The sequence below is a fragment of the Carcharodon carcharias genome, chromosome 1 (assembly GCF_017639515.1).
Source record: "Carcharodon carcharias isolate sCarCar2 chromosome 1, sCarCar2.pri, whole genome shotgun sequence".
Lineage (NCBI taxonomy): Eukaryota > Metazoa > Chordata > Chondrichthyes > Lamniformes > Lamnidae > Carcharodon > Carcharodon carcharias.
Window position 1 is genome coordinate 22,103,293 of NC_054467.1, and position 21,327 is coordinate 22,124,619.

General features: G+C 43.0%; 1 protein-coding gene across 8 annotated transcripts in view; it reads right to left on the reverse strand.

Moving 5' to 3' along the window:
- The window catches only part of LOC121285316 (janus kinase and microtubule-interacting protein 1-like), a 377,146-nt gene that overhangs the window by 216,977 nt on the left and 138,842 nt on the right, over nucleotides 1-21,327 (reverse strand). For 5 of the 8 annotated variants that reach the window (XM_041201824.1, XM_041201835.1, XM_041201778.1 and 2 more), the window contains one exon: nucleotides 6,290-6,396. The gene's annotated coding sequence lies outside the window, so the exon portion shown is untranslated. Of the gene's footprint in view, nucleotides 1-6,289; nucleotides 6,397-13,073; nucleotides 13,167-13,399; nucleotides 13,675-21,327 lie in introns of those variants that run through there. The other 3 variants (XM_041201816.1, XM_041201786.1, XM_041201805.1) reach the window with 3 other exon arrangements.

Consider the following 21,327-nt stretch of genomic DNA (forward strand, 5'->3'; position numbering starts at 1 on the left):
CATCATAAGTGCAAGCTCTGCTGTAGCAAAAGTGCTGGAAACCTGGTGCTGGTTTTACAGTCAGCCCTTGCTTACTGTACAAGCTACTTATCGGAATAAAGTTAGTGATGATTAAATCCATGCTGTCTGGTTTTCCCTGGATATCCATTATCAACGAGAATGGCATGAAGCACTGAATGAAAGTTAGCACAATGTGCATCTAAATCCCTGTGGATCAAAGGCATGGAGACAGAAATCCTATTGGGTCACTCCATCAGCAGAAGAATGGTCGAGCGGGCTCAGGTCCAAGGCGGGAGCTCGAGAACCTGTCCCAAATTACTGCCTCTGAATAAGTTGCACACTGGAGCATGTAGCCTGAACCTGTAAAGAAGCAACAGATACGCTCAACCCAACAAAGGAAAGTAGACCCAGTGAGGGCCCAATGAAAGATGACGTTTATGAAACTAACAGCTCCTCAAAAAGTTATCAGGGCAATTTTGGCAGGTTATTGAATTCCTCCAAAATGCCGTTAGCTTCACTAGTTCTAGGAGCTTTCCTAGGGTTCTCAGCAGGTGAGAGTTTCCTAGGCTAGCAAAGCGAAGGACAGGAGGGGTTCCTGAGGTAGTCTGAAATGAAAGGGGCTGCAGATGGGATGGGAGAACTGTTCTCGCCCCCCCAACCAGAAAATCACTTTGGAATGCAAATATAGCAGAATCCATGGTTCCCCAACCTGCTCAGTGGCCCACTCTGTGCCTGTGCTTAGGACACAACTAGAATTTCAGACCTTGCACCTTCAGGACATCAAGCATTAAGAACACATAGCAATGGCGTTCTCTTCACTATTCTGAGATTACTAATCAAGATGTAGAGTATCTGTAGCGATTTTATTTGCATGACTTAACCGTGCAACATTTAATTTGGTATGGAACTGGTGCAATCTCCAAATACCTCCATTGTTTCTAAAGGAGGACCAAAAAATTAACTGTGCGCTCATGTGTTTTATTAGCTTTTGCATCCTTTTGTTCAAAAGCTCCAGTCAGCAGGAAAGACAGATCAATAATTTTTTTTAAAATGTTAACAGCCTCAATAAATTATTTATTGCATCAAGATTGGATCGCTTTTTTTAAAATGCATGAATTGGTTGGTGGTTTGGACGAGGGAATTGATAATGCCAGTCTAGTTTCAAGGAAGATTTTGTGATTCAATTGTATTGAATCTCAGTCTAACCGCTCAATTGATATCTCTATGATCTTATCGTGGAGCAGTGGCATGCTAATTAGTTTGCACATCTCTAGATACTTGTTAGCACTGGAACTGGTTGAGAATTTAGGAAGTCTGCAGAACGTACAAAATCTTTATTACATTATATAAATCATCACCTTATTTCCAAACAGCAGATTACATTAAATTAACAATAAATTAAGAAAGGTGCTGGTGGCTGCTGTGATAAGAACATTATTCTGTTTTTTGTGGCGGAATGGGAAAGGATTAACAAGTGCTGGAGAGATTAAAGGTTAAAGCAAGGGGCAGATTATTTTCTTTGTCCTAAATTGCTTCAATTAAAGCAACGAACAGTCTTAATGTACAACACAGTAGAGTGACTGGCTCATTAACTTCTGTTAGCGCCCTTATAAGATAACAATAAGATTCATCGACTAAAACTGCATAGGAAAATCCATAAATGCAGAGGCACAGAACATCACCTGTCTAGCCAGCCTATTGTAGACAGGAGCATGTCCCAACTTATTTTGAGGCTGTGTTGCATACAAACTGAAGCACACGCTCTGCCATTTCCTCCACAATTTGTACAATTGTAAGAGGCTGTTGATTTAATCAAACTGGGGTCACTGGAGCACATGGTGAGTATCCCTGATTCTGAAGGATTTGTAGCTAGCCCAGTCTACCCAATATAAATGCCCCATGTCTTTCTGTGCCCTCAGAAACCAGCAGTCACATTGAGGAGAGAGATTTTTTACCCCTTCTGCAATCATTTCCAAGAGTACCCTGCAATTATTTACTAAATTGCCATTATTGTGGGATTTTTTTTTATAAATTGTCATACTTTCTGTTTAAATTGTAATTAAATTTTACAGTAGACTGGGAATGCTAAACTTGAAAAAGGAAATTTATGAAAGAAAAGGTCATTCCTTGAATGATGAGGCAAGTGCTTGGAAGGAAATCAAGATTCAAATCCATGCTGCCATCCATCTATGGTCTAAACATTGTCAAAACATATTTTGCCGAGTGCATACAGTATTTTTGGGAAGGGTAAAGGGATTTTAAAAACTTGCATTTATAGGACAAATTTACAGAGATCTGGGCAAAGAGCAGGGAAGTGAGGCTAATCAGATAGCTATTTCAAAGAGCTAGCACAGAGACAAGGAGCCAAATAGTATCCTGGCAGTACCTCATGACATCCCTAAGCTCTTTAGAACCAATGAAGTACTTTGAAGTGTAGCCACTGCCGTAGGGAGTGCAGCAAACAAATTGAGCATAGCAAGATCCCACACACAGCAACGTGATAATGAGAAGATCACCTGCCTGAACATTCTACATTCTTGTGGACAAAATGAAAATGGATAATTCCCAGCTGGAACTCAAATAAAGGAAATGTTCAAACTGCCCAATTTTCAGAACAATTTTAGGAGTTAGAGTCACCAAATATCCTTATGAGTCATCATGCTGCAGTCCAGAGCCACAATGATATTTGCGATCTTTTATTTCCTTTGTTGCATTCCATAGTACAATAGATACACATTTTCAGTGTGCTTTATTCTGCCTACAGCAGTGACAAAGTCAATGTTGCCTGGGAGCCATTTTAAACTTTGTCCGAGGGGTTGTGGGGGGGGGGGAGAGGGATAGGTTGTTGTGGATTGGCTGCCTCTACCCATGTGATTTCCTTTCTGCTGAAGGCAAGTTACACTTTACACCGGCAGAAAACTGAACTCAATAGACAGAAAATTCCATGGTACACAATGGGCAGACAATCCAGTACAGCCAGTTTTCCATACCCGCTGACAGTTACATTTGGCCCTAATCTTTTTTCTTTACAGATGCTGACGGACCTTCTGTGGATTTCATACATTGTTGTTTTATTTTGGAAGCAAAGTTAATTCGCGGGTTAACTCAGAGAACGAAACCTTTCACTTCAAAACCTCAGTTCTGCTCCCTTCCAGTATTGCGTAATGGTGCTCAACCAGTTTACTATATTGCATACTCTGCTGTTATCACTCATCATTTTTATTTAAAAACAACTATTACAATTGCAGGCAGAAAAGACAATCAGATAATAGAATTATGAACAGTCAGAAGGAGGCCATTCAGCCTATTATAATTGTGCTAGCTCTTTGAAATAGATAAAAGACCCGTCCCACTCTGCACAGACTTGCCAATATTTCCTTTCCAATTTAATTCCCTTTTGAAAGTTACAATTCAATCTGCTTCCACCATCCTTCCAGATCATACATTTCAGGTCATAAGAACTTGCAGCATAAAATAAATCCTCCCATCTCTCCCATTGTTCTTTTGATAAATAGCTTCAAACCTGCAAACTGACCCTCCTGCCAATGGAAAGAATTTCTCTTTATCTATTCGATGAAAATCTTCTTCCATTGTTCTAGTTTTATCCCTTGGACTCATTTAATGAGGTTCTGTGCCAGCACCATATGGCTGACTATTCTAAATACGTGCTCCTGAAACACAACCTCAGCGGCCAGAAGTGCATCTGGAAATTGTGCATTCATTCTTCATTATTCACCAACCATTCATTTTAATAATGGAAAACTGTGGAGAGGGCATCCTTGAATTTCTGATGCTCACTCCCAGCGGGCAAGACTCTGCATGGGAGTGAGTATTTGTAAATCATTCCTTATTAGCACAGCAAAATTATGTGCGAATGTGGACTGCTCTGAATATCATTTGTTCATATTTTTTCATTACTACACAAAGGGTTGTTTTTTGTACTTTCATGGGATGTAGGCATCACTGGCTGGGCCAGCATTTATTGCCCATCCCCAACTGCCCTTGAGAAAGTGTTAATGAGCTGCCTTCTTGAACAGCTGCAGTCCATGTGGTGTAGGTACACCCGCAGTGCTGTTAGGGATGGAGTTCCAGGATTTTGACCCAGTAACAGTGAAGGAACTGCGATATAACTGCAGATGGTGTGTGGCTTAGAGGGGAACTTGCAGGTGGTGGTGTTCCCATGCATTTGCTGCCTTTGTCCTTCTAAGTGGTAGAGCTTGCGGGTTTGGAAGATGCTGTCAAAGGAGCCTTGTTGAGTTCCTGCAGTGCATCTTGTAGATTGCTGCCACCGTGTGTCGATGGTGGAGGGAGTAAAAGTTGAAGGTAGTGTATGGGGTGCCAGTCAAGCAGCTGCTTTGTCCTGGATGGTGTCATGCTTCTTGAGTGTTGTTGGAGCTTCCCTCATCCAGGCAAGTGGAGAGTACTCCATCACACTCCTGACTTGCGCCTTGTGGACATGTTTTGGGGAATCAGGGGTGAGTTGCTTAGGATTGAGATGGGTGATGAGGCTAAGTTAGCAATCATACATTGTCTTTTAACCAGGGAAGTGTTTTAGTGTAGTTACACATTTCATATTTCAAATTTTCTTCAATTTTCTGCCCAAAGGCAGGTTTTTGGTGATTATTCGCCTAACCACTACAAAGTGCCATGATTATTACTATAGTTAGAGCGAGAAGGCAGACCTGTGTCTACCTCAGCCTGAACTGGGATTGAACCCAGTGCTGTTAACATTAATCTCATTCGCATGCTAGAGGTCTAGCCAACTGAGCTTCCCTCTTATATTCAGGATACTTCAATAATTTTTGAATCCTTTAGGTATTCCTAACCTTTGTGATGTAATAATCTTTTTGCGTTTTCAATCTGTTACATATTTTTAGAAGAGGAAAAAATGACATGCCATGCTCAATGGGAAATCTTTAATTGAATATGACACTAAACTCTGTCTTGATAAGCTCGAGGGTGAAACATGAGGCGGATATTTGAAGTATCCAATTAAATGGCACATTCTGAAGATTAAGATAATACATGGCCCAGCTTTATTATGGCTTTAATTATTTTGAGATATTAGTTTTAGGGCCTGATTTATAAGATGCCAGCACCTCTTCTAGTTCAGTCTCTATTGAACTTCCATTACAGTAATTCCCACTAGTTACAATAGATAAGCAGCTGAGGATGCAATTTGGGAATTACATCAGGGAGAAGAGGGAGACAGGAGTATGGGATGGAAAGAAAAATGTACATATTACCGCACAAAGTTACAGGCTAAGATAGGACCTATGGAGCAGGTAATGTCATGTTTAGAACTTAACATTCACCTTTATATTTATTTGTTTTAAGGAATGTGTAAATGTGTTTAGAAACAATGTATTTATGAAATAACCTGAAAGGGTCTTTTGACATTCTTCAAATTATAACATCCCGCACATGCCTTAGAAACCTGTCCAGTTTTTTGCTGTAGATGTTGCAGACTATAATGAACCTTGCATGAGGCAGGGAGAGCAGACTTGGTCTGTCCCTGTTTGCAAACTTCTATCAACTAACATACTGACTGTCCTATTAAATGTTGATGCATGCTTAGGGCTCCTTCCCTCTCAGCTGTACACGTTGGCTCATTCAAGATCATATTCTCCCTTCATTGCAACCGCAAGAAATGGGACTAAGATCCTAGGAGTACATATATCACTACTGGGTTTGCCAACAGCCAATGTGGGCAGGGTGAGTCGGGGTGGGTTGGGGGCGGGTGGTGGGGGGTGGGTGGATGACTTGTTATCAATCATTACGCCATCGCCTCGCCTCTAACACCCTCTCCACCCCAATTTGCCATAACCACCACCCTGCAACCCCCAATACGCCCTCTGACCTGTGACCCAGGTCCCTTGCTGATCCTGGGCCCCTGGCAGAAGCATTGCTGGCAGCTGATGGCAATGAAGAGCTGTCAGCCTCTGATTGGCCGACAGCTCTCAGGAGGTGGGACTTCCGCTGTCGGAGTCTTGAATGCTAAGCAAGGCCTGATGGTGGCCATAAAAGTGCCTCCCCTACAGAACTAACAAAAGTTCTCTCACTGGCTTCCTGACTGGTGAGCAAGAGTTCCAACTAAATCCAGTCTGAGGCTGCAGTCAGTCTGAATGCCTGCCCACGGACATCTCAATGGCACAGAAAAGTTCCAAGCAATTTACACAGTATTTCATGCCCAAGGCTTATTTGGCTGCATCAAAGACTCATTACAGAGAATTCTGGCAATATTCAGATATGCCTGTCAGTGAATTCACCACCATTGTCCCTCACTTACCAAAAGCAAACTTCTCCCATGGATTTTTCTTGGCCAATACAGTTCTAAGGGTTACTTCCTTTCCTCTTTTCCAGCAAGTCTTCTAGAATTCCATTTCTAAAAGCAAGCTGTAATACAGTATAATTGGTCAGTTGGTTGAGCCTCAATATTAATGTTCAAAAAATAGAGACATAGCTTTTAAATAGTATTCAATAAGAGGACAGATCTGGGGTAACAATAACAATATAGCTGAAAAGCACAATGCAAGAATGCACAGAATGGGAAAATGACATTTTTGAATCAAATCCATTGCACTCTGAACCCAAACTGCAAACACTTGTTGAAATAGAGACTTGACATTTTTATTATTAATCCCGAATGAGTAGTGACAACATTACTAACTGACAAAATACGCATTTGTAATTTTGAACTTATTTCATTTCCCCATTGAAGGTTCTCTCCAGCTACCAGGCCAGGCAAGTTGGGTTACAGACTCCTTCTTCGTCAATATTAATCATGGGATTATAGGCCTGCATTTTTCAGCAGGTAGTACGTATTATATCATATCTTAACTCCTCTGATTGAGTGCTCTGTATCATAGACAACATATCAATTACAAGGACCATTCAAACCTGGACAGTGTTGTCCAATGAGAAGAAAACATTTCAAGTCAGTTGAGTATGGGTTTCAAATTCATGACTTGGCTTTTTATGGTTGGTGGCCTTTCACTCCTCGGGCTAACAAACACAAATTCTTCATTTTAAAAGCTTTATGGCTGACCACTTTTTAAATGGTGAGAGAAGCTATAACTTCCCTCAAAATATAATAACAGCAGCAATGTATATTTGCATAGAAGCTTTAATGTAATGGGCTGTCCAAAGGCACTTCACAGGAGTATGAAACAAAGTATGACAGCGAGCAACATAAGGATATATAAGGTAAGAAACACCATTGGTTAAATTCAATATTTTCTCTGTAACTTTGTCAACTAGCCAAGGGTGGTCAATTCCTTCTCATTTTCAGATGACAATGCGCTGAGCTGGGATTAATCGGTCAAGGCCACCATCTTGGGTCAGGGCACACACAGTTTTCTCTAGTAAAGAGTGTCAGCTAATAATCTTGTGGAACTGATAAAATTACTTGTATGGGGTTAGTGGGTGCATGTTAGGCTATCAGCTCTACACAGTGATCACGTGAGAGGGTGTGAAGAGGGGTCATTTTCAACATCAGTGGAGACAGTGAACTGGCATTATCTAATTGGTGGTCCATTATACACCCTCAATACAATAAGAAGGAAAATCGAGGGGTGGTTGCATAACAAGCAGCCAAGCTGCTATGCCAGCTTTGTAACTGTGTAAGGTTGAAAATAACCCAATCTTATTTCATCGTTAACTTATTGACAATGATTTTTTTTTACATATCTAAATAGGCAGTGGGAACAGGCTTTCCTGTGACTTAATAAACATATTAAAAGCCACTCTATCGCGCTGGGGAAATTTTAAACTCCGGACACAGAGACACAGGGCAGAATTTTTCCCTCATTGGGTGGGCGCGTGTCCAACCCGAACAAGAGAAAAAATAGTGTGCGATATTTCAGTCGGCGGGTGCACGCGGGAGTTGGTGGCACGCCCACCGACAATTAAGGGAGCTGTTAAGCCCATTAATTAATTAATTAATTGATTGAATTTTTCCCTGCCTGTCAACCTTACGGTTGACAACCGGGCAGATAGGCCAAGGGGCCTTTGCATTTTTTGCCAAGTCTCATCCATGGGCGGGATGAGGTTTTGACCAGCGATTTAAAAAAAACTTTTAAAACTCATTTTTAACATGTCCCTGCTCATGTAACAAGGTCGCCTTATTTTTCAACTGTTGAGTTTTAATGTTAAAAATCTTCAGCTCTCCCTGAGGCAGCTCTGTGCCTTCAGGGAGCTTTCAGTAAGTGCACCTGCATGCATGCGCTGACATCCCCACCCCCCCACCCCCCCGAGGCAATGCTGAGCGTTTGAAGTCGCTCGCGGACCCATCCACCCAACGAAATAAAAGTCCTACCCATAGAAACATAAAAAATAGGAGCAGGAGTAGATCATTCAGCCCTTCGAGCCTGCTCTGCCATTCAATATGATCATGGTTGATCCTCCATCTCAATGCCATACTCCTTCTCTCTCCCATAGGCCTTGATTGGGCCTGAGATCACCTCCAAATGTGTGGGTGGACACCCCATGCCAGTGACTCTTTAGAGTCTAGAAATCTATCTATTTCCTTCTTAAATGTATCCAGTGACTTGGCCTCCACAGCCTTCTGTGGTAGAGAATTCCACAGGTTCACCATCCTCTGAGTGAAGAAGTTTCTCTTCATCTCAGGACTAAATGGCCTACCCCGTACCCTGGGCAGAATTTTAAGCCTCGTGGTCAGCATGTGCCCAACCCAATCGGGCAATGAGATGACATTGGGCGAGTGTCCTGACATCACCCCGCGCGTGTGCCATCTTCAGGCAGGCCATGCCCACCATCAATTAAAAGGCCACTTAAGGCCATTAAAAACCAAATTGATCCAGATTTTACATTGCCCGTGCGATTTTGCACTCATCGCACAGGCAAGACAGGCAGGCGGACAGCCCACTTTTTGCAAAACCTCATCCAAGGGAGGGATAAAAAGGTTTAGCAGCATTGTCAGTGTGAGTAGTGAGAAATTTAGAAGATAGTTTGCTACTGGTTGCTTATTTGAACTTGACAGCTTCAACTCTGTTCCGAGCTTCATTCTTAGCATTTCTGGGCTTCATTTTAGGACTCATTGGTGTCTCCAAGGCCCCCCGGAGGATTTTGACCATGTGGATCCTTCCAGGTAACAGACAGCCTTCTGTAACCATGGTAATGAGGATTGTGGTCTCCGCTGGAGGCACCTCCTCTGAGGAGGAAGAGAGAGGCAGAAGAGAGAGGAGGCCAGGTGTCCCAATGTGGGAGGAGAGGCGCAGGCACAAGGGGCACAGGGCCAACAGGAAGTCCAACAGGAAGGGGCCGCAAAGGATGCCACAGTCCTGCTGCCAGGGTTTACAGGCGGCGATGCAGCTACCTCAATATGTCCGAGGTGCAATGGCAAAGGAGGCTCCGCCTCCCCAGAGAGACTGTGACCTCCACTTGTGAGGTGATTGGGCCTGAGATCACCTCCAAATGTGTGGGTTGACACCCCATGCCAGTGGCTCTGAAGGTAACAGTGGCCTTCAACTTCTATGCCACTGGCTCTTTCCAGGGGTCAGTGCGGGGGTCTTTGTGGAGTCTCCCAATCATCTGTCCACAGTTGCGTCAAGCTGGAGACTGATGCTCTGTTCAGGTAATGACATTTATTCATTTCTGTACAGACAAGGCAAGCCAGGCTGAGTGAGCCAGAGGATTTGCAGCGATTGCTGGGTTTCCCCACATCCAGGGTGCCATCGACTGCACACACGTGGCCTTCAAGTCGCCAGCGAGTCAGCCGGGTGTTAGTCAACAGGAAGGGATTCCACTCCATGAATGTGCAGATAGTGTGCGACCACAAGACACAGGTTCTGTAAGTCTGTGCAAGGTACCCTGGCAGCTCCCACGACACTTATGTTCTGAGACACCCCCAGGTGCCAAGGCTCTTCAGTGCTCCAGCCCGACTGGATGGATGGCTGCTGGGTGACAAGGGCCATCCGTTGAAAAGGTGGCTTATGACGCCTCTCCACCACCCTAGAACAAAGGCAGAATAGCGTTATAATAGGAGTCAAGCCTCCACAAGGGAGGTGATAGAGAGGACCATTGGTCTTCTCAAGATGTGCTTCCAATGCCTGGACCATTCAGGTCGAGCACTACAATACCGCCCAGAGCAGGTGTCACTTATAGTGCTTGTAAGCTGCACTCTCCACAATCTGGCACTGGCAAGGGGGGGGGCCCACTGGAGGAAGAGGATCTTGAGGCAGCTCCACAGGCCGCAGAGGATGAATCCAGTAGTGAATCAGAAGAAGAATGCTGAGGGCATGGAGGCACACCTCTGTATCTTTCAGGTGGGCAAGGACACCAGGGACGTCTTGACCCAACGCTCCTTCAGCTAGGCTGCCAAAGATCTGCTTCCACCTCATGCCAGGGCTGCTGCGTCCATCCCGGGTGTCTGAAATGACCCTTTCATTTGAACCCAAAGTCCACTCAGTGCCTATGCAATAAAGTTTAGACCCTCTCACGTCCAGCATTACAATCTGGCGTTCCCTGCGCCAGAAAAAAAGGTGAAGCATACTCAGGTCATTATGACAAAAGCAAAATTTACATCATTTTCACACTCAAAACAAATAACTATTACTAACTCTGGTGTTCACGTCCACACCAGGAAACATATAAACAAAACATTACAGAACTGAAGATCACCCATAAACTGTCCCTCTAGTGCTCATGGTGCCTTAAACTTACATTTGCGAGTGCTACGTCTTGGTGCCCACATCCCTCACTGGTACCGGCACTGGAGACAGCCTGCTCACTCTGCTGTCTTGTTGGCCTTGATGACCTGGCAGTCGTCCTCTGGCCAGTGGAGCCTGTGCTAGCCCCACCTGGGAGGGAGTGGCCATTGTAATGATAGGCATCTCCCCAGTCATCGCAGCCTCATCACGTGCCACGGTCACTAGCAGAGGTGCAGAGGAGCTGCTGCGTCATCCAGAGCATCCTGAGAGGAGCCCGCAGAGACAGTAAGCAGCTCGTTTGCCAACGTGAGGTCGCTCTGGACCTCCCTGCTCACCATTAATGTACGGGCAACTAGCTGGGAAACTGGGTGCCTCATCCATCCCCCATACTGACACAGACCACCTGAGGTCAGTGCCTGTGTGAGGGTTTGCAGGTCCTAGCGTAACCCCAGGAACCCCTGATCCTGTTCCTGGAGCTGCCTCTCCATGAGAGTCAGTACTCTCTCAATGGAGGAGGCAGTGCGCTTGGCCATGAGGGTCAACACAGTACTCATGCTCCAAATGGACTCCTCCACAACAGAGACCATGGCACGCATACCCTCATGGATCTCTGCCTGATCGTCCTGCACATCTCGCTGGATGTGAATGTAGGCTTAGTCAACCCAGTCTCTCCTCAGTTGACAATCCTGCCATCTGAGTAATCAGTCTGAACCTTTGCTGCACTCCCTCTGTGGCAAGTGTATCCTTTCTTAGGTAAGGAGACCAAATCTGCACACAACACTCCAGGTGTGGTCTCACCAAGGCTCTGTACAGCTGCAGTAATTCATCCTTGCTCCTGTACTCAAGTCCTCTCACAATGAAGGCCAACATACCATTTGCCTTCTTAACTGCCTGCTGCACCTGCAATTAACCGACTTGCTGTGTGCAAGTAGCTGTGTAGCACTTAGGCTGCTATTTATAGCAGTACTCTCACCGCTGACATTCTTAAAGGGGCCTATCATGGGCACCCGGGCGCTTCATGTGGTGATATGCAAACTGGGGCTGCACAATGTACACAGGGCACCAGTTGCCATTCAGGGAGAGGACAGGAAGGAGGGTGCACCGTGCATGCCTTGCACAGTTTAATGGGCAGCAGGGCTGCAGAGCTTCCAAAGTGGTGGATTTTAAATTAATTTTGTTCCTATGGACCCTGCAAACATAATCTGGGCCTCAGCTGCCCTGCATTTCTACCCGTCGCCCAGGACTGCCCAATATAGTGCCAGTCCAAATAGTGAGCCACATTAGGATGCACATCTGACATCCACATCCTATTGGTTGTAGTTAAATCATCATAGAATAGTAGCGCACAGAAGGCCATTCAGCCCATCGAGGCTGCTCAAGCTCTTTGAAAGCGCAATCCAGTTAATCCCACCACACTGCTCTCTCCCCAAACCCAGAAAGTATTTATCCAACTTCAATTTCCAAATTTATCCAGTTTTTGAAACTTACTGTTAAATCTTTAACCACCAGTCTATCAGACAGTACATTCCAAATCCTAACCTCCCATTGTGTATAAGTACTTTTCCTCATGTCGCCTATGGTTTTTTTTGACAATCACCTTAAATCCGCCTGTCATTGACTCTTCAGCCACTGGAAGCAGTTTCTCTTTACTTCCTCTATTTAAACCCTTGATGATTTTAAACACCTTTATCAAATCTCCCTTTAGCCTTCTCTGCTCTGGGGGAGGAACTCCAGCTTCTCCAGTCTATCCACGGAATAGTAATATTCAACATGAGCCACCAGCTCCCGGGCTGCCTGAGTACTGAACTTGACCCAACTGGGTTTGGTCCCACATCAGTTTTATACTTACGTTCGAACAACTTGGCACTGAGCAGCACCATTCACATTCCACCTCTGACCCAATTTATTACTTTCTCACAATTAGTACCACATTTTGAGACACGCCAGAACCATGTAATTCAGCATTGGCTTTCTTCTCAAACGCTGCTCAGAAGAGACCATCTTGCACACGGAGCGTGTGGAGAGATGGGGGAGATGGTTGCATAGTGGTCAGGTCACTGGACTAATAATTCAAAGGCCCAGGCTAATTCTCTGGGGATCTAAATCCCACTATGATGGAATTTAAATTCAATGAATAAAATCCGGAATTTTAAGCTGGTGACTATTAAATCATCATTGCATGTTGGAAAAACCCATCTGGTTCACTAATGCCCTTTAGGGAAGGAAATTTGCCGTCTGTATTTGGTAAGGCCTCCATGTGACTCCAGGTCCCCAGCAATGTGGTTAGCTCTTAACTGTCCTGAAAAACGATGCCTATTATTATGTAAACTACAGCATTTAGATCTGACAGGAATCAAAGAAGTATTTACTATTTTTACTCACAATTATTTTGAAACAACTTACTCTTGCTAGTGGAAGACATTGCAGTTCCTAGTTATCATGTCCCTATCCAAGGGGCTCAGGTTGAGAACTGCATGGCACAACCCTGGGTATTAGCATGTTAGTGCCTGTGCTAAAATAAAAGAAACACTTGCATTTATATAGCACCTTTCATTGCCACAGGTCATCCCAAAGTATCTTATAGTCAGTGAAGTACTGTTAAAGTCTAGTGTTACAATCCCCGTAGAAACCAACAACTTTAAACAAGAGATTTGAATTCCCATTGACCATTTTAAAGGAACTGTACGTCTGTAACAAACAAACTAAAAGAAACATTAACAAAACATTACCTAGTAGGCCTAGAAAGCCCCTCAGTTCAAGGGCAATTAAAGATGGGCAAAAAATGCCAGCCTTGCCAGTGATGCCCACATCCCATGAAAGAATAAAATAAACAAAGTAAAATGAGCTTCACCATAAATAACCTCAGCAAGAAAAAAGGAATTTTCTTCTACCACAAAAGACATGAACTTACACTAAAGATTTCGCTGGCTCAGGAAACAAAAGCTCACCAATTATCAGATGGGTACACATGTTGCTTTGTCATTTTTCAAACATGTTAAGCCAGCAACAAAGCAAAATGTTGCTATAACCAAAATTACTTGGTTATTCTGCCAATTGTTCTACCGCAAGGTTAGTCACTTCATAAGAAAATATTTAGATTATTTTAATAACACTATATAGAAGGAAATGTGAGCATTTGCCACTTTACTGTTACAACAACGCATATTTAAAAGTAAAATATATAAGGTGCATAATGTGTGAGGCTTATCAGTTCACCACACATTAGGAGGTTTCACATGTATTTTTCTTTCTATTCATGCGTGACAACGGGTCGATACTGTTATCTTTCTGAAAACAACTTTCTCTTGTCTGATCACTTTGCACTACGACCACATTCTGTTCCTTCTGGTTGGCTATGAGCTTCTCACTGATGTTCACTGCCCATTGCCTGTATATATGCCACTGAGCAGTAAACAATTTTGGACAGTCTGTGTAGTAATTGTACATATTGCTTTGGGCCCTAGCTAACATACACACAGCACTCGTTTTTATGAGGGCAGGGGATTGTGATGGGGACACAGCAGTCAAGTCAAGGCAAGCAAAACAAAGCAAATGCCTCACAGCATGTCTATCGGAATGACTGGTGGGATTACTATGGCAGTTCAGTCTGCTGCTCTGAATTTCACCACAGTGAGACGTCCTTCTGCAAAACCTGACCAATGTCGTTTCACAGAAACAAAACAAGTGATCTTTCAAAAAAGTGTCTTTTAAAAATGCTTTTGGATCCTCCTCTTTCACAAAGAAATACACGAAAGAAATATTTACATTTATATAAAACCCTTTCATGCCTTTGAAACAATTACAGGGTAAGTATTTTTGAAAAACGATGCCTATTATTATGTAAACTACAGCATTTAGAACCGACAGGAATCAAAGGAACATTTACTATTTTTACTCACAATTATTTTGAAACAACTTACTCTTGTTAATAGGAGACATTGCAGCTTCCAGTTATCTTATACCTATCAAAGGGGCTCAGATTGAGAACTGCATGGCACAACCCTGGGTATTAGCATGTTAGTGCCCTGTGCTAAAATAAAAGAAACACTTGCATTTATATAGCACCTTTCATTGCCACAGGTCATCCCAAAGTATCTTACAGTCAGTGAAGTACTTTTAAAGTCTAGTGTTACAATCCCTGTAGAAATTGGCAACTTCATACAAGAGATTTGAATTCCCAGTGACCAACCTAAAGGAACTGCACAACTGTAACAAACAAACTGAAATGTTGACAAAACTTTATCTAGTAGACAACTGAAACTTTAAACTACAGAATAGTCGTTAATGTCGTAACATGACCAATAACCCCATGCTGTCTATGCATACTTTACAGCATGCTCTAGGATTATAGTGAAACAGTCCACAGCCACTCCCAGCTTCCAGTGAGTTTATGTCTCCCCATTCCTCCAAGGTGGAACATCGAATGGCCATCAAAAGATGCTTCCCTCAGTTTTCGGAGAATTTCCGAACCACCCACCAGCAGTAAGGCCCACTCCAGCAATTTCTCCTCCCAGCCTCATCATGCCAAATCTTCTAGAACCTTTAGATTGCCACAAGATGTGCCTCCTCTTCATCCAGCAACCATCCTCCCTCCCATCTTCTGCCCGGTAGCTCGCAGAGGACCCGCTGACTTCTCTGTCCACTGATCACACCAGCTGCAAGCCTTTTTGTCTCAATGAGACATCTCTCTTTCTTTCTTTCCGTCCAAAAGCTCTGAGGCAGGAAGTCTGTTCACAGTCAGCCCAGCTGCTACTGCACTTGTTTCCAGCTGTGAACATTTTGCGCCATTGCGCTCAGCAAGTCTCAAGCTTGGCCCCCATTCTCCATGGAATCGAGCCACACAGGCTTCTTGTCAGACAGAACTCACAGCAAATCATATGACTCTCTTCATTGCTCCCTTTTAGCTTAATTTAAGGAGATGGTTTAAAACATAACAATCTTATAAAACCTAACATTCATAACATAAGTCACTCTTGTAATGTAGGAAATCTGCCAGCCAATTTGTGGATGGCAAACTGACACAAACAGCAGTGACAATGACCAAATCATTTGTTTCTAGTGATGTTGATTGAGGGATAAATATCAGTCAGGGATAAGTCCCCTTCTCTTCTTCAAATTAGAGCCATGGAATCTTTAACGTCTGCTTGGGAGGGCAGGCAGGACCTTGGCTTAACAATGCATCTGAAAGATGGCACCCCCAACAGTGCAGCACTCCCTCAGTACCGCACTGCTGTGTCAGCCTTGATTTTTATGCTCAAGCCTTGAAGTGGGGCTTGAGCCCATAGTTTTCTGGCTTAGAAGCAGCCATTTGCACCTTGCTCCATCCTGCGTAGCTACACCCCAGTCCTTAAATGTGAAGGCAAATCAGACAACCTGCTACCAAGACATTCTGATACTGCTCTGATTTCAGCTAATTGGAGGTGTGTTTTTCAGTTGTTTTTCTCTTCTTCTTTTACTTTAAGCACCCGCCCAGGTTCCAGGTTATCTGGCAGTGTGTGAAATCATTTGTGGGGAACTGCAGAAAAAAATTGCAATTCAATTTTTAATTTTCAGAAACACTACATTTAAAACATTTTAAAAAGTATTTTTGAGGAAACATGGCCCTGAATCCACTCATTCTTTACAGCAGGTCTAGGTCGTAACTACAGCCTACTGGATTTTCGGGGGGGGGGGGCGTATTTAGGGGCCAGCACTTATTTCCATCTCATGAAGGCTGCACCGCCTTTCTGTTCAGGTCCAGGGCCTTTCATGTGTAGAAATGCTGCCAACCTTGTTAATTCCCGTGGCATCGCTATGAAGCATCCTCCATTGTACAATGTGGTACTACTGCCAGGCTGAATGGGTAAGATTGAGGATAGATACAGCAGCACAAAATTGAATATCCATGGAGCTCTGTGGGCTGCCATCAGCAGTGGAACTGAAACACCGAAACCCATAACCTCGTGGCCCGGTTAATCTCTAATTCCTTCTTCACCCCAGCATACTGTTATGGGTTCTGAACAGGAGGGTGCCTGGAACAGCACCTTTAAATGGCAAACAAACCTAACAAAGCCACTAAAGACTAAAAAAAAAAGCACACTATACGCAGAGCTAAGAGGTCCCACAGCTAATAGATTAAAGCTCTTTAGCCCTACAATTACCTGTAAAGAATGGTGATGGCCAATCAGGAAACAGGAAAAGGTTCCATGAACATCCCATCCTCAACCACAATAAAGCCCAACCTGTGACAAAGCTGTGATGTTTGTACGTGTCTTCAGCTAAATGTACTGAATCAACAATCAGACTTGGCCTCCCTCCAACACAGATTCAAGTATCCAGTCAATTAGCTTCCAATTTTCTACTGTGGGCATCCAGTGGTCTTTTCCTCCTTTGGTATGCTTCAACCAGGAGTGTCTGAAGGTAGGCCACATTCAACTTGGGGCTACTCTAAAACAAAAATAAAAATACCTGGAAAAGCTCAGCGGGTCTGGCAGCATCCGTGGAGAGGAACACAGTTAATGTTTTGAGTCCATATGACTCTTCAACAGAACTAAGGAAAAATAGAAGAGCAAAATACTTCCATGTTAGACAACAGTTGCGCTCAGCTAACAAATAAGATGACCCTGCATTCTACAGCAGGGTCAAAGCTGGTGGGCAGCAGTCCTACCCTTACAGTCGATCATCAAAACAAGTGGCCCTGTGGACTTATTATTTATATTTGATCTCAGAGCAAATGTGTGCAACACTGGAAAGATGGCATTTATAATCCTCCTTGGTTACCCCAAGGGCTGATGCAACTTCTTAAACCTCTGCAATCCTCGTGGTGATGGTGCTGCCCCGCTGGAGTTTGCTAGGGTAGGTCATTTAGCTCAGTTGTCTAGATGGCTCGCATGTGGATCAGATTAACGCCAAACATGGCATTCGATTCCTATTCTGGCTGAGGCAAACTCAGCCTCCTTGCTATACATGTAGTAAAAAACTTTGGTTCACTGAATAATCACCAAGGGCCTGCCTTAGAGCAGATGACTCAAGAAGAAGAAAGGCCTCACCCTACACTATTACAATTTTTTCACAGTGGATGGAAGAGGGAGCCAGGTCTGAAGCCTGCTAGCCTGCTAGATTTCATTCCTGGGGTTACTGGTGTGAATGGCGGGGATGGTGGTGGCGGGGGGGGCACGGTACCTTCTTTAAGGGCCCCTGCCCCCCCCACCCCCCGCCCCCCCTCCATTAAGGTTTCCACTCCCTGCTGGCCTATGCACCATGGCCCCTACCCTGTTGCCTGGGCTTCCTTACCTGGCCCCCCCAAAACCATGCCCCCCAACTCCACCCCACCCACCTACGGCTCCAGGAACAATCTTTTGGGGCTGGCCTTCTGATTGGTTGGCAGCGCTCGGAGGCAGGATTTCCTCCATGTGGGGGCGGATGTCTCACCGTAATCTACTTAATGCCTCCCTGAGCATTAAATAGCTGTGGCGCAGCTCTGCAAAGCAGGGAAAGGGTTCATCGTCCACTTTATACCATGGGTGGCATGTGGGGAACACTGCCGAACTGTAAGATTATCTTTAGTACAGCTTTAAACTCATGCTGCTTCCTGGCCTGCACAAGAGGAGAGATTTTATACCCATCAGAATGTCCTAATTAACAGGTTTAAATTGCCTTAAATGAGAATGTTTTCTACTGGGGCACATGCCTCACACATAGAGTGACAGATTAAGATAATTAAATAGTCTGTTCTGCATGCAGTAAGTACGATAGCTAGGAGCTGTATTGACACAGCATTACAACGGTCATTATAAAGGGGCCTGTCTAGCCCAACCTTCCCATTTGTAAAGGTAACCAAATATGAGGAATACTGGTTGCATTGTTTCTGCAGCACAGCTCCCAGATGCTATAGGTATTGTATGCTGAAACATTTTACTTAACAGCCACCATCAATTGGAGGGTGGGGTTTACCAGAGAAAAATCTTATATAATAATCATGTTGAAGTATGTTAATTAGGGCATCCTCATGGTAATGAAACTATCCCATTTATATCTGCTCACCTCCCATTAAACAAATCTCATTAACGCTCTTTACATACATTGGGAATCAATTAATACCTCAGAAAAACCATTAAGCACTAGCTCCATTAACTAGTCTTAACTGGATATAGGTTTATTAATTTATCAACAATTTATGAACTGAGAATGGTTTTGAAGTAACTCTCAAGAGCACTTAAGAAAGTAATAAAGCGTTAGTTAATTAATGCGTAATGCATGGACTTATATTACTTCACAGCTGAGGAAATTAAAATAATTTTCTTTCAGTAATAAATTAAACAGTATCCACACGAACAGGAAATAATCCAGTAACCCGAACAATCTTTCCAAAAAAAAATCTAATATTCTTTCCCCAGAAGGTATAAGGGGCTCAATGTTAAATCTTTGCGCATGCTGACATGGTCTTGGGCATAATTAGCAGGGGCTAAAATCATGCTGCACTTATTTTTTTCCCTGTTGCATTACATTTCTATCCCCAGCTAATCATGTGCTGTGTGTAAAGGATAGAATAATGGATTCAACCACAAGCCACTGTTTCCATTATGCAGACTACACTGGAATGGGATAACAAAAATATTTTCGCTTCTCACCAACATGCGCTTTACACTGAAATTTTGAGTAACGTAATAAATGTCAAATACTCTTCACATCAAGATAAAAGTTTTTTTTATCCCCTAGCATTTATTTCTTTTCTTTTTTTATTAAAAAAATGATTATTTCCTACAGGAACGTTCTTACCCTATTGTGATTCATAACACAAGGTGAGTTACAAAACAATGAACAAAATAAAATGTTTTATTTTGATAGTTATTAAATAAACTTTTTTGTCACATTGTTACAGAGGTCAATTTTTTCAAGATGCAATGTACTTCAAACCTGGATATGCTGTCATGCTCTTTACACAGCTTTGGGCATCTTGTTATGGTGCAGAATTATATTAACAGTGGACTGTTCGCAATCAGGGACACACACTGTGATATTGAAAATCCCATTTTTTCAATAATAATGATATTCAGATGTCAGGATTAACTGTACTACTCTAACATTCACATTAGATTATCGAAATATTCCAAAATACAAAACAAGAGGTTTTAAAACACTCACTTACTCTTTATTTTATCTTTCACATTTTCTTTCTTAACTTTAACTTTGCATTATTTCTAACTGACATTCCCTACTTGAAACAAGGGAGACACAGAGTTAATATTTCAGGTTGTCACAATGGAACAAAATATTCATTTTACTATTTTTTTTCCTGTGGCTTTAGCTCGCTAGAGTTTTGGAATGATCCATCCCCTCCTACCTTTAATGCTTGGACTCTTTCTGAAAGCTGCTTCTCAAATCTGACTTTTCTACTGATTTTACTGAAGTCAAATTAACCTTTGACTTCTCTGTGACATGGGAGCTACCAGGTCAAAAATCTGATGGTTTCTAGTGGCTGATTTTGGGTGCACCCCTTGCAAGTTAACAGGTTAGCAGCTCAGGGCACTACATGCCACAGAAATATATTATTTCACTGGAAGCACTTGAAAGGGTTAATCCATTTCACAACCATCCCTCATTCAGCATACAGGTGCATATTTGAGGTTATCACCCAATTGAAAGTACTATAAAACTGCTTCATATTAGTCATTTTGGCTTCAACTGCAGCGGTCTAAGCGGAATCAGTACAATTTGCACATAGGGCTTGGAATTTTCAGGAAGTTGCTTCCACTCCGTATCAATTGCTTCATGGGGAGGGGGGTTGTGAAAATACTATTTATGTGTAAATGAGGTTCCAGTACATTTCCTACAAAGTTACGTTGGCAGGGAGAGCAACTCCAAGAAAATGATTGCCTAAAATTGATTGATCAACGGATTTAAAAACTTATCGCGCGCTGTCATTCTGAAAAAAAAAGCCACTGTACATAAAGAAATGCAAAGAAAAATGTCAAAGCCACAGTACCTACCTCCATGGTGTTTTTAAAAGCACGTTTACAAAGCTTAAGTTATGGTGCATGCTGTTTATATAACTTGGCTTCCACCAGTGCCTCTAAACCCACCGCTTTATTTTAAATGTTTCCGGCATCCCTGCATGTGCATTCATTTTAGTGTTTACCTGCTTACCCCTTAAGTTCCTTATCCCATTCTAGCCTTGATGTCTGGGTAAAGTGCAATAGCTTGCAATTCTATATTCTGTTTGCACTGTTAAATATACAGAGCGGGTAGCAAACCAGCACATTCAATACTAATGACATTTAAAATCAGATGATCCAGGTCTTGTTTACTAATTTATAAACTGCATCAATATCAAATATAAACCATAGGTTTCTAAGGATTGGGCTTTTGTCAGTCGATACCGTTGGACTCTGGACTTGCATATTTGATGTTGAATCAACCTGGTTGGAATCAATTTCCTTCATTCCCATTTGTCCTTTCCCAGACATGATTCTCCTCACTTCAGAGAAAAGCAGATTAACATGTTTTAGGGGAAAAAAAAACTGCATGAACCAACTTTAAAATATTGTCACATGTGGTTCTCCGTCAGCCCAGTCAAATTCTATACCACTCCTTGAAGAACCATGCTAAGAACTGGACCATATGGATTAAGGCTCATTACAACTACACTGAAGAGCAGCTAGGGTCAAAGCAGCTGGAA